Below are 16,264 nucleotides of genomic sequence, written 5' to 3'. Positions count from 1 at the left end.
CTCCCTCAGCCTTTCCTCATAAGGAGAGTGGGCTGCCAGGGAGCTGCACCGCTCTGAGGGCACCTCCCCACCTCCCCCTGGGTGTGCGGGGGCTGCACTGCACCCAGCCCTGCTCCCCTCAGCGTGGGGCAGCCCGGGGCTTCCTGCTTTTCTCCCACCGCCGCTGACCAGCTCCTGGCTCCCGCCTCATTTTATGGTCATGGAGACGGAGGAAAAATCCCAAACCAGCTGCGTAAATGAGTATGGAAGATTATTATTTCCTCTTCAAAATTGTTTTAATTGGCAATGCTGGTGTGGGGAATACCTGCTTAGTCCGTCGCTTCACTCAGGGGCTTTTCCCACCAGGTCAAGGAGCCACAATTGGGGTTGACTTTATGATTAAAACTGTGGAAATAAGCGGCGAAAAAGTAAAGCTGCAGATCTGGGACACGGTGGGACAGGAGCACTTCTGATCCATCAGGCAGAGCTACTATCGCAACGCCAACATGCTGATCCTGACCTACAACATCATCTGCAAGGAGTCCTTCCGCTGCCTGCCCGAGTGGCTGCAGGAGATCGAGCAGTACGCCAGCAGCAAGATCATCACCATGCTCGTGGGGAATAAGATTGAGTTAGCTGATAAGAGGGAAGTCTCCCAGCAAAGAGTTGCAGAGTTTTCCAAAGCGCAGGACGTAGTATCTGGAAACCTCAGCAAAAGAATCGGATAATGTGGAAAAACTCTTCCTGGACTTGGCCTGCAGGTTGATCAGCGAGGCACAACAGAACACCCTGGTGAACAATGTTTCATCCCCCTTACCAGGAGAGGGGGAAAGTATCAGCTACTTTACTTGCTGTAATTTTAATTAAAGAGCTGACATGGAATTTCCCCTTCTGCCGTCGGCCAAGAGGATTTTTTTTTGTGTTGGGATTTATCTACTTGAAGGGTATTCCTGTCACTTTGACCCATCTGACTTACCCTGAGTCAGGTTGCAGGCCTGGAAGCATGGCAGGCTGGTGGCTCCAGCTGCATGGCAATGTAGCAGAACCTGTTCCAGCACCTTATTACCCCCATGGTGAAGAATTTCTTCCTCATGTCTAACCCAAATCTCTCTCAGTTTAAAACCATTACCCCTTGTCCTATCACTGCCCCGTCTGGTGAAAAGCCGCTCTCCAGCTTTCCTGTAGGTCCTGTTCAGGTACTGGAAGGCTGCTATAACGTCTCCCTGGAGCCTTCTTTCTCTAGGATGAATAACCCAAATTCCCTCAGCCTGTCTTCACAGAAGAGGTGCTCCAGCCCTTTGATAATTTTTGTGGCCCCTCTCTGGACCCTCTCCAACAGCTCCATGGCTTTCCTGTGCTGAAGGCTCCAGAGTGGTACACAGTATTCCAGGTGGGGTCTCACAAGAGGCACAGGTTCCTAGACATAAAGATGTTTAAGTCAGTGGATGATGAAGAGCAACTTCGTTTCAAAGACAGGCCAGAAAAGCCTATCTTCTGCTTTAATTCCTGGAAAAAACCAATCCATTAAATATGCTTAGACCATGTTTTAAATACATGATACTACTAAATTCAGGGCATGAAACTCAGACACTTATAAATAGTTGTTGTTGAAAAGTTTAAGTACTCCCATATGAAACAGAACTGTCAAAGTTCCTCTTCCATACACAGACATTTTAATTAATTATTTCACTTTTTAAAGGGTATCCTAGCCAAATCAGAGAACATACTTGGAAGTATTTATTTTTCCATACCTGTTTTTAAAGGAAATAATGCAAGTTCTTCTTTTCTCAGATCAAGCAAGACTTTTGAAACTGTTACCCATAACATCTTCCTAGATGAATTGAAGAACTACCTGTTAGGTAAGCAGGCTGTGAGGTGGATTGAAAACTGGCTGAACTGCTGGGCTTGAGGGGTGGTGATCAACAACATAAAGCCCAGCTAGAGTACAGGCATTAGTGGCATACCTCAAGGTCCATACTGGGGACAATGCCTTTTATGTTTTCGTTAAGGATCTAGATGGTGGGACAGAATGCATATTCAGGAAGTTTGCAGATTATACAAAACTGGGAAAAGGGGTTGATAAGCCAAATGTTTTTGTTGCCATTCAGAAGGACCTTGATAGGCTTTAGAAACGGGGAGACAGGACTCTTATGAAAGAGAACTGCGAAGTTCAAATCCTGACAGAGGAATGACCCACCCCAGTACAGGCCAGGGGCTGAACAGCTGGAAAGCAGCTCTCCACAGGAGTTTCTGGTTGGCAATGTGTTGTTTCAGCAGAGAAGGCAAATATCCTTTTCTGAGTTAGGAAAAACATGTCAGTAGGCCAAGGTAGGTCAACTACATGTCACATCCTTCCCCACCACTTAGCATTGATGAGACTTATATGGAGTGCTGGATTCAGATCTGGGTTGCCCAGGGCTGAGAGAACTGAGATGGTTAAACTTGGAGTAGAAAAGCCTCATGGGAGTTCCTAATGATGGCTATAAGCATCTGATGGGAAAAAGTAAAGAAAACAGAAAAACATAAGAATACCAACAAAGCATGAGTGTGTTCAAGCCCTGGAACAGGTTTCCCAGAGTATCCAGCTATAGAGGTAAGAAGGTTGGACTAAATCTCCAGATGAGATGTAGCAGTCTTCTAAAGAAACAGTCTCATCATTAGGTTAAAGTGATGGCTTCCCAAGAAACAGTTCTGCTGCCAGTACCTTACTAAGAAGTGTTTAAAGACTCCCGTTGAATTATGACTATGGAAAAGGTTTATAATGTAACCTCTTCACTCTTTTTAAGGAATCCAGTTGCAGGAAAAAATGTTGCATTCTGAATCCCAAGTAAAGAGATGTGAAGGTCACTCAGCTCTGACATGAACGATCTTTAGCAAATCCGTATGGCTTATATTTCTAATGGCCAATTCTCTGCAGTTCCTGGTCTGTTCTTAAAGAGCATTAAATTGCCTATAGAGGTGCTTATGCCTGTTATAGTCAATAACTCAGTGCATAAAAAGGTAGATACTTCTTTTTGGTGCTCTAAATTGTTCTTCAAAGGAACTTAGACTTTTTTATTGACCATACAGGGAGTCCTAGTGCTGTAATTTATTTCGATTGTCCTGCAGAACATAGATTTTAAAACTTGCTAAACTAGAAGGCAATCTGAGCACCCATCTTGACACTTCAGGCTAAATTTTTGAAATTCAATTAAACTCAATTTTCCTAAATATTAGGCATTTTTCACACATTGTTGCTGCCTACATTGCTCTTTTAATAAGGCTTCTATTAGAAATTAGGCTCCTACTGATTCATAGAGGAAGATTAATTAACTATGTATACTTACAGTGTTGGAACTTATAGTACTTCAGATAATGAAATAGCTAAAGATTTATTTTAAAGGATAGTAATGATATATATACTGACAGAGGTTTACAGACTCTGCCAGATCTCTGCAAGGATCCTTTCACTTTATTCCCTGATGCTATGCAATCTGCTCACCATCTCACTCATCTTCAGTCTGTGGCTTAGCAGCTTGACCAGAGCACAGGTCCTGCAGGTGAAGCTACTGTCACTCCCAGCTCACACTTGAGAGCAGAGAGCATCAGGCTCACCCTGAAGCCCAAGACTCAATGACTGCATCCTCCTTGGAAGTACCTCGTGGATCAATGCCTCTGTTAATCTACATGTCACATAGATTGGACTGTGTTGTTTTGTATTACTGTACTGAGCCAACTGGTAGTCTCAAGTAGCATATCTGAGTCTTTGGTGTTACGATGTTTCTGCCAACTGTTGTATGGACTACTTAGCTCTCTTTTGTATGACCAGTTTACAGTACTTGTGGTTTGCTAGCATTCTTCGCTATCAGTTTCCAGTAAGAAATGGTATGAGTCTTCCCTGTCTGCTCAGAAAACGCTCCTGCTTGGCAGCCAGCTTTCTCCCCTGGCAGTCATTGTTTCTCAGCTTCCAGCTCCTTAGTGAATAGACTCTTGAGATTTTAATTTGGAGAAAGAATAGCCTCTTGTAATTTTCATCTGAAGAAAAAAAACTAAATTAAAAATTGTTTGTAATTTGTTGTTTTTTTTCTTTTTTTCCCTCCCAGTTCCACATATTCACATGGAGTACAGGTACAGAGCTCTGGTATTGAAGGGGTGTGTATTTATATTGAAAGATACTTGAAAGATTAATTGATACTCTGTCAATGACAGTGCTTTTGAGTAAGAATTTTCTATGTCTTATTTTTTGTAGCTGTCTTTTACTGTTTGCAACACATTTTCCATTTAAGAATGCAGATTACAATTGCATTAAATATATTACACTACTCTGAAATGGCTAATCCTGCTTTTGCCATTCTGTTCTCTTGATATTCCATTCTAGGCTTGCAGAATCTATGAGATTATGGAACATGGTGCTATCGTGTGTAACCCTACATGGTCAGAAGTTAATTGCTATTTAAAGCTTTTATTCCAAGAACCTGTCAACATTTTGAGCCTTATTTTAACAGCAGAATACAAAAGAACAGCAGAAGTGGAGCTTTATAAGTATACAAATGAGAAGCTGAAATTTGAACCTAAGATATTTATATAGTTGAATATGCTTTAGTGTGTAGCTCTCTGTTCATGAAATGGATTACTTGTCATCCTTAAGAAAGTGAATCTATATTCTTCTACAAGTACTATAGGTAAATAATACTAGGGAGATCAAAATTGAGTTGGTATCAGGCTTTAATATCAGTAAGTCTGCAGTGAGTGAAGGAAGTAACAGTTACCCAGTCATTAAGAGCAATAATGCCTAAAAGTCCTTGTCTGACTTGGACTCAGAATGATTTGTAGTTTGTGTTTCAAATGGCAGATAATTTTTTTATTTTTATTTTTTTTACCTCATATAGCAATGTTCATTTGAATCACCTGATGTTGGATTTAAATTCAGCCTTGTTTATTATTAAGTAATTTTTTTATTAAACTTACTTGAATGTTTATGTCCCTGACATTTATGAATTAATTTCTTCAGACTGGATGAGCCATTTTTAATAAATGGAAACTAATTTCCAGTCTGTTAACTTGTTTCTACAGAAAGAAATTTTGAGTACTAATGTGAAACTGTATAAAAATTATGATCCTTTTCTGGATGGTCATAGAATACTGTTGAATGCTTAAAATCATATATACTATAAGTCATACTGCAGTGCTTTTTGTTACAGTCAGTGGCTAATAAAAATTCCACTGGGCAGTAATATTATACTTTAAGTATTATAGCTATTCTGACTTTTTAGTTCACTGACTGGCTTGATGTTTACTATCTTCTCTGTAAATATATAGAATATACTCAAAATTCCATAAAAACTGCCATGCATTCTAAACAAATGAACTCTAAGATAACTTATGTCCACTGTGAATAAATTAAAACTGTTTATTTCAAGCAGATAAAATGGATTATTTTTTCAATTCAAGCCACAAAATTTGGATTCTTAAACAGACTTGCTGTCCTCAGTATTGTCCTAAGTTAAAATATCTATGAATAGATAAACTGCATTTTCCCCTGAGTGCTGTGTGTAAGCTATGATATTTTATAAAATCTAATAAAAATGTTCTAAAAATGTAACTAAATTCAGCCAAAGAAATCCATAATACAAAAACATAACAACAAAACAGTATCTATTTCACACATGTAACTAGAAATGCATTGCTTCAGTTGGAGGTAGGCTATATATTCCTGGGCTCAAAGGACTTATGGATAGAGGAATCGGAAGTATATACAAGACACAAGCTTTGTTGTCACTTTCTATGACTGGTTAGGGGCTCTTCCCTACTTTACTAAAAACAAAGTATCATCATCTGCATGTGTCTAATGTGGCTGTTGTTCAGTAACTATGCTCTGATCCACACAGATGATTCCAGATCAGATTGTAGGTAGTGCTAGATATTTTTTTTTTCTCTGCTGATGTGTCTTAAAAAAGATTCTGAGTTCTAAAATTTAATTTTCATTCAGAAAGAAAATGCGTTCTGAAACAGACCGTGTCTCACAAAAAAAAAAAAAAAAAAAAAAAAAAGTTATTTGATAAATAACAATTTTTGAGATCCCTGAAGCAATTAATTTGGCTACATTCTTTCTAGGTTTTCATACATGAGAGGATACTTAAGTGATATTAGGAGTGGCCACCTCTTCCAATTGCTCATGCTAGGACTTCCTTCTTTCCAGCCTCTGGAGCCCAGCTGAGTGCGGGAGGCCCCAAGGTCTCTTCCCAGGCTGAGGGACACAGTTGCCCCTTTCCTGTTTGCAGCTTCAACCAGTAGTGAACTCTCCAGGTTCACAAGTACACACATATTTGTAGATCTCTGAGTATCAGCTGTCTACTTGGCACTTCTACCCAGATCCCGGTCCCTCTTACCCACCCCACAGATCCTTAACTCTCTGGTCTCAATGCTTGTTACAAACATGCAACATGCACACGCTCATCCTATAGGCACCCCGCACTTGTGAGTTTCCTCAGGAATACCGGCATAGGCCTGTACATACCTGATTCCGCTGTTGAGACTTGAGGGTATAGCTTAAACTTTGGTCCAGAGGTACCCACACCCCTGGCCTGAATCCATTTATTGATACCAGATTTCACTCACACACACAGGTCTCACCAGCAGCTGGTGCTGAGTTCTTGCAGCACACACAGATACACATGGGATAGAGTGTGAGATTACACAGAGAGCGAGTTAAGAAAAGATTTAGTAAGAAGATAAAAGAAGACAGGACAGACTGCTGTGATCAGGTGCAGGGTTCAGCCCAACAAAAGTACTGACTGGCCCTGTTTTAACACAAAACTGGCCTCTTTTATACCACTGTCTGCCTGCACCCATCACTATTCCCCCTGCTCTCCCTTTCCTTTCTTCCCTTTTTTTTAATTGCCTCATTATTTGACACAGTCCCATCAACCACCTCCAACACACAGGACCTTCAGATTTGCAGCCTCCATCGCAAAGTGCTGTTTTCCCTGCAGTTTCTTGATAGCTCAAGAGTCAGTGCGACTGATCAGGTTTGTTCATGGTCATTGTTTATTAATACTAATTGCCCAGGTTTTATGTCTCTGTATGTCCCTTTCCTCACCCACTCAGCTGGAAAAATAAACATTTTTACACACCACACACTCCTATCGGTTCATGACACTGATCATGTTTGTTCTTATAATGACCTTCCTTATAATGTTTTGTCCAAGTTTGAGTCTACATGTTCTGATTTGTGGCTCCTTTGATCAGATGCCTTCAAAAGAACAAACAAGCTCCTTCCATATAACCTCGCACTTCCAAATTCTTTCTGCATAGGTGTGCATAGTTGTGACAAGTATGTATAAGCTTTTTTGATTGCATTGCCTTTGACATTTGAATGTGGGCCCTATCAGCATAAATTGCAGACATAAAAACCTGGAGGAAATGTTATTGTCTTCAAGAATTCACATCTTAAAAATCATAATTGTACTTTAGGATGTTTTTTTTCAGATTCGATATATTATCAGATATAATAGCTAGTCTTCAGTAAATAGATGTAAGAAATTGCAAGAGGAAGAAATTGCTGAGACTTTTCCCTAAAGAGTCTTGCAGCTGTAGTAGTAGGATCCCTTAAGAATCAACTGTGAGACAAATTATAAAGAACAGGACATGTTGAAGCCAGTGATTTTTATGTGAAATAAACTTTAGTACAATTCCTTTATCCCATAGTCCCACAGTCCTCTCACTTTACGTCATACTGCTTCTGCTACTGTAGTAGCCTTGGAGTTGAGGAGCCAGTTCAATCCTGGAAAGAATTATGTTCAGAAGAACAGATACGCTTATATTATCTTATATATGGGGGATATATGGTAAACAGTCATCACGCTACTCCACAAAATTTTCTGTATACAGTGAAATAATAATAATTTACCCAGCATAGTTCTGTCTAAGAAAAAAGTAAGATCTCTAGCATGCAACTAAAAATTTAAGACTGTTTCTCACAAAGCACTCCTTCAGTATTTGACCTCAGTTACAATGATCAAGAAGCATAAAGATAGGGAAGAAATTGTGTTCATAAGCCAAATGGGTAAATGCAGTCCCAGTGACACTGAGCTTCTGTTTTACAGTATACCACATCACCTTTGCCAACATCTATTTTTACTCAGATAATCTGTCTCTTCTTCTCTTGACAGAGAATGCTACCCTCATCTTTTCAGTTTGAAACACTATCTTTCCCTTGCATTACTATGGATGAACTCTGCCATCAAACTGTCTGAATGATTAACATATTTTTAACTTAAATTTAGAACAAGTTGTTCTCAGTTTGCATGCAATTTCAAATTTGTTGCTTCAATTTCAACCCTAAAAATGGATTTTCATGCTTTAAAGATTTTCATTTTTTCTGAATACACATCTGGTCTAATGAAGGAGCATATATTTTCCTACAAACATTACCTCATTTTATATATTGCAGGATGCTTGTCCCCATTGGAGGCAAGAAGATGGATTTTACAAAGTCCTGTGCCTTTAAATTCAAATGTATTTCATCACTAAGTCTTGATAATATGCTTAAGTCTCTTTATCCAAGGTGTTCATTATCTTTAGTCACTGGTATATTGACCTGATGAAAAAAAACATATTTTAAAATGCCGTCAAATAAAGAAATTATGTCAGAGGGTTACAGCAACAGTGCATGAATACATGACTACATCAAGTGTAAAGTAATTGAAAATCAGCTTTGTGGTATCCTGTTAATTACAGCCAGAGAGTATGAATTAAGAAACCAAGTTGCTTTTCTTTCATATACTGTTTTTGATTCACTAAATGATTATAAGCAATTTAGACTTTCTTGAGCTTCTTATGTTTAATACTCATTTGGAAAATGAAGGGTAATAAAATAACATTCACTTACATTCAAATATTCAAGGGACATTTCTAACAGGTTTGTAAAACACTTAGAGAGACTTATTTTTATTTATATAGGCCTACATATATTTATTTATTTCTAGATATATCTTTAGATATTTCTATATACATATAAATTGTGTTGAACTGTGCAAAACATTGTTAAAGTTTACCTGTAAGACCTCACTTTCATTTTAGAACATGCAGTTCTGTGCTCAGAGGCATTCGTTTTCATCTATTTAAATAAGTCACCTACTGTAATGAATTATCTTTAGAGTTTCATTGAAGGGTACTGACTATATCTGAATAAAGCAGCAGGACAAGTTCAGAAGGTTCTGACAGAGTGGGAATTAAAGACAGAAGGCAGAGAAGCTTTGTGGGGTTTTAACCTTATCCAATTAAAACTCCCCCTGAAAACTGATTAATTTTGACCTTTAATTTTATTTCAGGTAAAATATTTTAATTTCTGTTTTCTGAATCAAGGAATTAAAAAAAAAAAAAAAAAAAAAGAGTGAAAAGGTGATTTTGGCATTTTAGTCAATGCTTACTAGCTTTTAATACCAGATTCCTTGTCCAAAGTTTCTATCAACATTTTAAAATGTATACTTAAATCATTTACTGTCAGAACATTGTATTGTTTGTGAGAAAAGCTTATGGTTTATTAAAGGTGTTGTTTATTGTAAAGAGTCATAAACACTACCACATCAGAACTATTTTTTTTTCTATATCTTGCTTTCATTTTTCCTAAAGGACAGAACTTTCCTTTAATTAGAACTACATTAACTAAGCTGATCAAGCATATCTTATGGAGATAGTTCTCCTTGCAGTAGCTTAAGTAATTTTTTTTCCAACTGCTAGCCATTATTATCTTAGAGTATTTCTGTCCATCAACATATTTCATAGCAAGTTAGAAGCTTGGAAACTCTCTTCACAGAGATGCAATAATTTTAGTCAGTTCAGTTGCAATTTACATGATGTTACGAATCACTGAGATGAAGGAATACCTCTCCTTAAAGAAGTTTTATTGTGAAAACCAGTCTAACAATTCCAATACTTGCAATAATTCTTTTCTAAAAATGTAGTCTACTGTAGGACTAATGGTGAAAGAATAAGTAATATCTTAATGAGGAAAGTTTTTATGCAGAATTGAGCTGCGTACCTGTACAGCCATTAAAGACTGAAGTTATTATTGACATTGGAAATACAGCTTAAAATACCAGGGGCAACTCACTGGAATTGTAGGAAACAGGCCTGGAAAAATCTCTCAAGCAATGGTATCAGACTTCTGTTACTGCAAACAATATTGACATGTCTTTTTCTCTCCTAGAAAGATACATGTCCTAACAGGCTCTCTGTTAAATGTATTGGAAGGTTGTTCCAGCGTTTTTTAGGGGTGAATGCCTTCTTTTAATTTCTGATAAATCCTTGTTTCTCAAAGATAAATGTGGTCCTCATATATTATTCAAGCAAGTGCCTTGATTCCTCTGAAAAACACTTCCTGTTGTAAGCAAGCAAATTTCTTTGAGTCTTTGATGCAATCATATAAACACAGATACATAAGTGTATTAATTTCTGTTTATTTTATTCAAAAGTGAGTACTTTTTGGTAGCTTAAAAAATTTTAAAATTATGTGTCTGAATCCAAGGTATCTACACAGTTTCCCTTTGCTGTCAGAAGATAAGTGGGTGCACCTAGAATGTTATTCCTGTGTGTTGGATTATGACAAGAGGAATCTTCTGCTGGAGATGTCTATTTCTCTCCCTTAACTAAAAACATGTTTATGATTACATAAGCTTTAGAAGGCTCATTTTTAGAAACCTAAGATGAGGTAACCCAAGGTACTACTGGCATTCATTAAAAACACTTCAGAGCTAAATTAACTGAGGCACATAAAATTTAAGAATTGTATAGTTGTGCATATATATTGGATTTATTGTTACTAATGTATTTTCAAAATATGAAACATCTTTTCTATCTATACAACAGGCAGACATAGCAGTGTTTAAAGTAATCTAGGCTAATTAGGATCACAGTAATACAAGTTTTCAGCTGCTAGCTATCACTCACGTAATTAAGAAGTCTGTCACTTTGTACTGCAGTTGCTTTTCAACCTATTTTCTTAGCAGATCTACGGTGTGTTAATGACATTTTCATTCGTTTCATTGAAGCACAGATTACTGACATCAAGACAGAGATACGGAGTCATGCTAGTAACATAAATAAGGATGTCCAGTACCTCAAAATTTAAAAAAACCTGAGATTTACATTAAGGAGAAGGTGGCAGCCCAAGATGATATTGTAAAGATCTGGTTGGGTTTTTTTCTGATGTTAATTTTATCTACAAAGTTACAATGCCTCTTGCAGCTTTCAACATAGGGTCATGAACATACAGACACTGATGTATCTATGAGAAATGATTGTGCACTGAACTCAGAAGTTTCTATTGATGTCTGTTAATAAAATCAATAAGCAAGTAAATGCTGTGGAACTGAATGTAACTCATGTTTCTTGTCACTGTTCAGGCAGCTGAAGTGCACATCTTACTGTATTCAACAATTTGCTATTAGTTTAATAGAAACTTTGTAAAGTCCATGTTTTCCTTTATTCATGACTATAATAAACAGGTTTCCATGTCAGGATCAGAGGAAATATGTTCTACAGAATCCAGGAATGAGATACAGCATGGTTCTTGCTGGATTTGCAAAAATACACATAAAAATATTTTATGGAAATATGTTCTAAATGTTTTGTGGGTACAAAGGTTGAGATAATGAAGGCCACAAAACAACTAAGTTTATATAAACATATGATGTATTTTAAGTTATGTAGGTCTCGATATTTTCAAGGTTTTTGGACACCCTAGTCAGTGTTTTCATTCCAATATCCTTATTTAGTGGGGACAATTACATGAAATACAGGAAATAAAGACTAAAAACCCTCAAGATACAAAAATTCTTTAAAACCTTTTCCAACATGTCACAAGTTACAAAAATTATTTATACAAAAATATTAATTATTTTAACTATGAAGACTAAATGTTTTTCATGTTGTTAAATAAACTCTGAATATACAGGGATGTAGTATCACTATATTTTCCAACATAATGAAAAAAAAAAAAAAAAGTATTTATAAAGTTAAAGATAGAATCACAAGTGCAGGAACATCAGAACTCTTTAATCTTGAACATTTAAAGTTCAGTCAGACTCCACACACTTTGGCTTACAGTGACAATGAAACATTATCACTATTTCAGATGTTTCTGGATATCCAAGGTATTGACATGGAATGATAAATATGAAACAGTACTTAGAGAAGCTTTTCACTCCTTTGAACAAGCTGGGAATCAGATAGATCTTTAACAGCTGAAGCTTTTATTAACTGAAATGAAATATAAAATTATGAGTATTTGGGACACACCATTTAACATAGGATGTTAATCAAGACATTTAAAGAGACAAATTGGGCTCTACACAGCAGGAGCTGCATGGGAAGAATTTTAGAGCTTTCTCTTGGAGAGTTCCTGTAACAATTAATAAATTACTCAATAAGAAGGTCTGTTGTGTTAAGCCAATCCATTAACTCATATCTGCAGATAACTAACTAGCTGGTGAGATTCTGGACCACCTCCAAAATTATTGACTAAGAGCAGGGGGTGTACACACTGCCCTATTATCCACCCCTACTGGAATTGCAATTGGTCTTCTATATTTCTTCTGCAGAGTCCCTGTACTATCACTATTACACTAGCAATTAATAACCTGAAGAAACTTGCACTGCCTGTAACGCAGAACTACAAGAAAAACTGAAAGGACAGCCAAAAAATACAGAGTCCCTGACATTTCTAATACAAGATCAGAGTTATGTCAGCATCACCATACTTTGATGAGTGAGTTCATGAAAATGTACAGTAATTACATTTTTCTATTAACTTGACAATGATTTCTGAAGTGATCCAAATAATGTGTATATATGCTAGAAAGCATCAAACAGATTGAGTGAGAAAAAAACAAACTATGATTATGAGTTCTACATATGAGAGAAGTTCATGTAACAAATTCAACAATTTTACTTGGGGACAGAAAAATGCAAAAGCAAGGAAGATGTATAGAAAGGGGGGCAAAAGAGACACTGACATGGAACAAAAGATGAAAAAAAGAAACAGATGAAAGGGGGGAAGGAAAAACTCTAATCCTGTGAAAATATCCATTATAACTATATTAACATGTGGCTCATCCTTAAGAAATGTTTATATTTTGTTTCATCTTTGATCAATGGTTTTTTACTTAAATGCAACTGTGACAGTTAAACAACATGAAAAATTAATAATTAGAGGGAAAAATGCCTGCAGAATCTTGTAACAGTGTGACCTGAATCAAAGGGAAATCAAACCTGCATCTTCAAAGGGCTTACATTTTTCTGGTTGGACATTCTACACAGTTCTAGGCACAAACAGAACAAGTCAGACTGCTGATTACATGATGGGTAAGAGGTATTTATATACATACATATATATTTATATAAGAAGAATATGCCTAGCAGGTCGATAGAGGTTATCTCCCCCCTCCCACCTGGCACTAGCGAGGCCACGTCTGGAGTATTGTGCCCAGTTCTGGGCTTCTCAGTTCAAAAGGGACAGGAATTTACTTGAGACAGTCCAACGGATGGCTATGAGGATGATTAAGGGGATGGAACACCTGTCTTACGAGGAAAGACTGAGAGATCTGGGGCTGTTTGGTCTAGAGAAGAGAAGACTGAGGGGATCTTATAAATGTACATAAATATCTGAAGGGTGTGTGTCAAGAAGGAGGGGCCAATATATTTTCAGTCATGCCCTGTGATAGAACAAGGGGCAATGGATAAAAACCAGAGCGCAGGAAGTTCTACTTCAACATGACGAAAAACTTATTTACTGTAAAGTTTGTGGAGCATTGAAACAGGCTGCCCCGAGAGGCTGTGGAGTCTCCTTCACTGGAGACTTTCAAGACCCCTCTGGATGCATTTTTGTGTGACCTGCCATAGGTGGTCCTGTTCTGGCAGGGAGGTTGGACTAGGTGACCTCCAGAGGTCCCTTCCAACCCCTAACACTCTGTGATTCTGTGATTTTGTGATTTGAATGTCCAGCCTTTCAGCTTCTTCAGTCCTTTTTTCTGCAAAGAAGTGAGTTACATACTATGTTGCTTATAAGGAGCTTTTGTTGAATAACATATTCTAACGGATGGAAGTGCATTGATGAAGAATCTATTATCCTGGAAGCTACACATGGGAGGCATTTAATTCTCTGGATTCCCTCATCTTCCCTCAGAGTGCATCTCTTGAAAGAGTTTAGGGCTCAGTTAACAAATGCATAATAAAAAAGTAGAATTATTCACATAAAATGAATCTGGAAGAAGTGTGAACCAAGGCAACGTTTGAGGTGAGCCCTCCAAAGACTTATCTGACCTGCAAGCTCTATTTTCAAGTATTGAACTTATTAAAAGGTAAAACAAAACAAACAAAAATCATTCCTTACTCTGTGTGTGTGACATATTCTAGTTTTTGTCAGAAGGCCCTGGGCAGTCTGACCTAACATTAGCTCTGCTCAACTCAGCAAGTAGTCAGTATGCTGGAGGGCAGGGCTGTCATTTACAGCATTCTCAACATGGTACAGAAATGGGCTGCTGAGAAGTTCAGCCAAGTCAGACAGAAATTTTTGCTTCTGGTGTAGGATTATCCTATGTGAAAATTTAAGCTCGAAGCTCAGTACAAAAAAAACACATTGTGGACAAATTGTCGTGAATACAGCAGAAGGACACTAATATGCTCAGGGACTCAAGCACATCACATAAAGAGAGTCCGGGAGAGATAGTCTGATGTGTGTAATGCTAAAGGGAAGTATTAATGGCTGTCTTAAGTTAACAGGAAGGTATTTGACTGAGCATTCTTCCTAGAATAAGAAGACAAATCTGGATTCTTCTTGGAAACACATAGCGAATGGAAAATACCAGCAATTTCAATTTGCAGCAATAAAGGCTCCAGTTAGATATATAAGAAAAACTGTTTGGAGAGAAAGTAATGAAAAATTTCACAAGCTGCTCTGAGATCATGTGGAGCCTTTTTTTTTAGAGATCGTGAAAGTTTCCCAGGAGATGACTTTTAGCCATTTGCCCTGATGTTAACCTCACTTTAAGCAGAAGGTTAAACCACATGACCTCCAAAGTTTCTACTCAAGCTAAACCGTTCTATAAAGATGTGATTCTATTGTTTCATTTAATCCAGATATCCTTGTATTATATCTAAATAGTGTTATTGGATTAATATATTTTAACCTTTCAGGATGATACTCATCTCCTTCCATAGCAGACTTGTACATTTTAGAAGTTTATATCTGAAGAGCTGTAGGAATGATTTGTCTCAGCTGAAGTAAATGCTGTTAAATGATATGTTTTGCTGTTAAGTGCTTATTAAAAAAAGCAGGTACACTTGCATTTATCAAATAGATTAGATTGCTACTGATGTTTGAGTCTCCATAAAGGCACGTAATTATTTAATGGTTTACTTCTACTAATTATGTAATCAGTTTTTTTCATTATTTTCCAAAAGACAGACAGACAAAAGAGGGGGGAAAAAACCTTCATAAAATGAAAGGTCTCTACTAATTTGCCTTAGGTAAAAAAGAGCTTCAATTTTTGATCACTTCAACCCTGAGCATGTTAGCAAAGTATACCTACCATGTCTTTCAGAAATAGCATTTAACATAGTATCTAAGGATGTTTACCCAGCACATCTAGTGTGCTAGATATAGTTGTGTCAAACCCCTGATACTTCTGAAAGAAAGAACAAATGGATTTAAAAATAAGGAAGACACAAAATATTGAATACATGTAGTGTGGAAAAGAAAGAAAAAGGTCTGAGGTAATTCCTTCAGTCAGTGACCTGAATCACTGAAATGCATCTTTTATGACTGTTTTGTCTTCACATAGTTGTGTTGGTTATGATGATAGAGAGAAAATAAAAAAATATATATTATTTTGTCCTAGAGGCAATTACATGACTAAGGTGATTCATAGATTCACAATTTGAAGACCATTGTGACCGATGTCACCATGGTGACAATATAAGAATATAAATCAGTTTACTTCTCTATAGGAGCACAGTTCATCTTGTTTTTACATACTCAGAATGCTTTTTGAGCTTTCTAGTCAAATTATACAGTTCTCAATGACAGTTACAAAAACATGTTTTTTGTTTTATCATTTAATTTCCCTAATTATCTTCAATCCGTGTGTGTTTTGCCAGCCATACTAAGAATTAAGTACCCTAATGTGACACATTTTAGAGATATTACCATGACAATGATAAGCTTCATTTTTTTTACTAGTAACTTTGCTTTCTGTTTACTGAATAAGTTGCACCTTCATCTCTTCAACATTTTTCCACCTGCTGG

At 37.1% G+C, this 16,264-nt stretch overlaps 1 pseudogene; it reads left to right on the top strand.

Moving 5' to 3' along the window:
- The first annotated feature begins 219 nt into the window (after positions 1-219).
- Positions 220-1,002, top strand: LOC127385593 (ras-related protein Rab-30-like; annotated as a pseudogene).
- Positions 1,003-16,264: the final 15,262 nt, after the last annotated feature.

The sequence above is a fragment of the Apus apus genome, chromosome 1 (genome assembly GCF_020740795.1).
Source record: "Apus apus isolate bApuApu2 chromosome 1, bApuApu2.pri.cur, whole genome shotgun sequence".
Taxonomy (NCBI): Eukaryota; Metazoa; Chordata; class Aves; order Apodiformes; family Apodidae; genus Apus; species Apus apus.
This window is presented reverse-complemented; position numbering and strand designations above follow the sequence as displayed.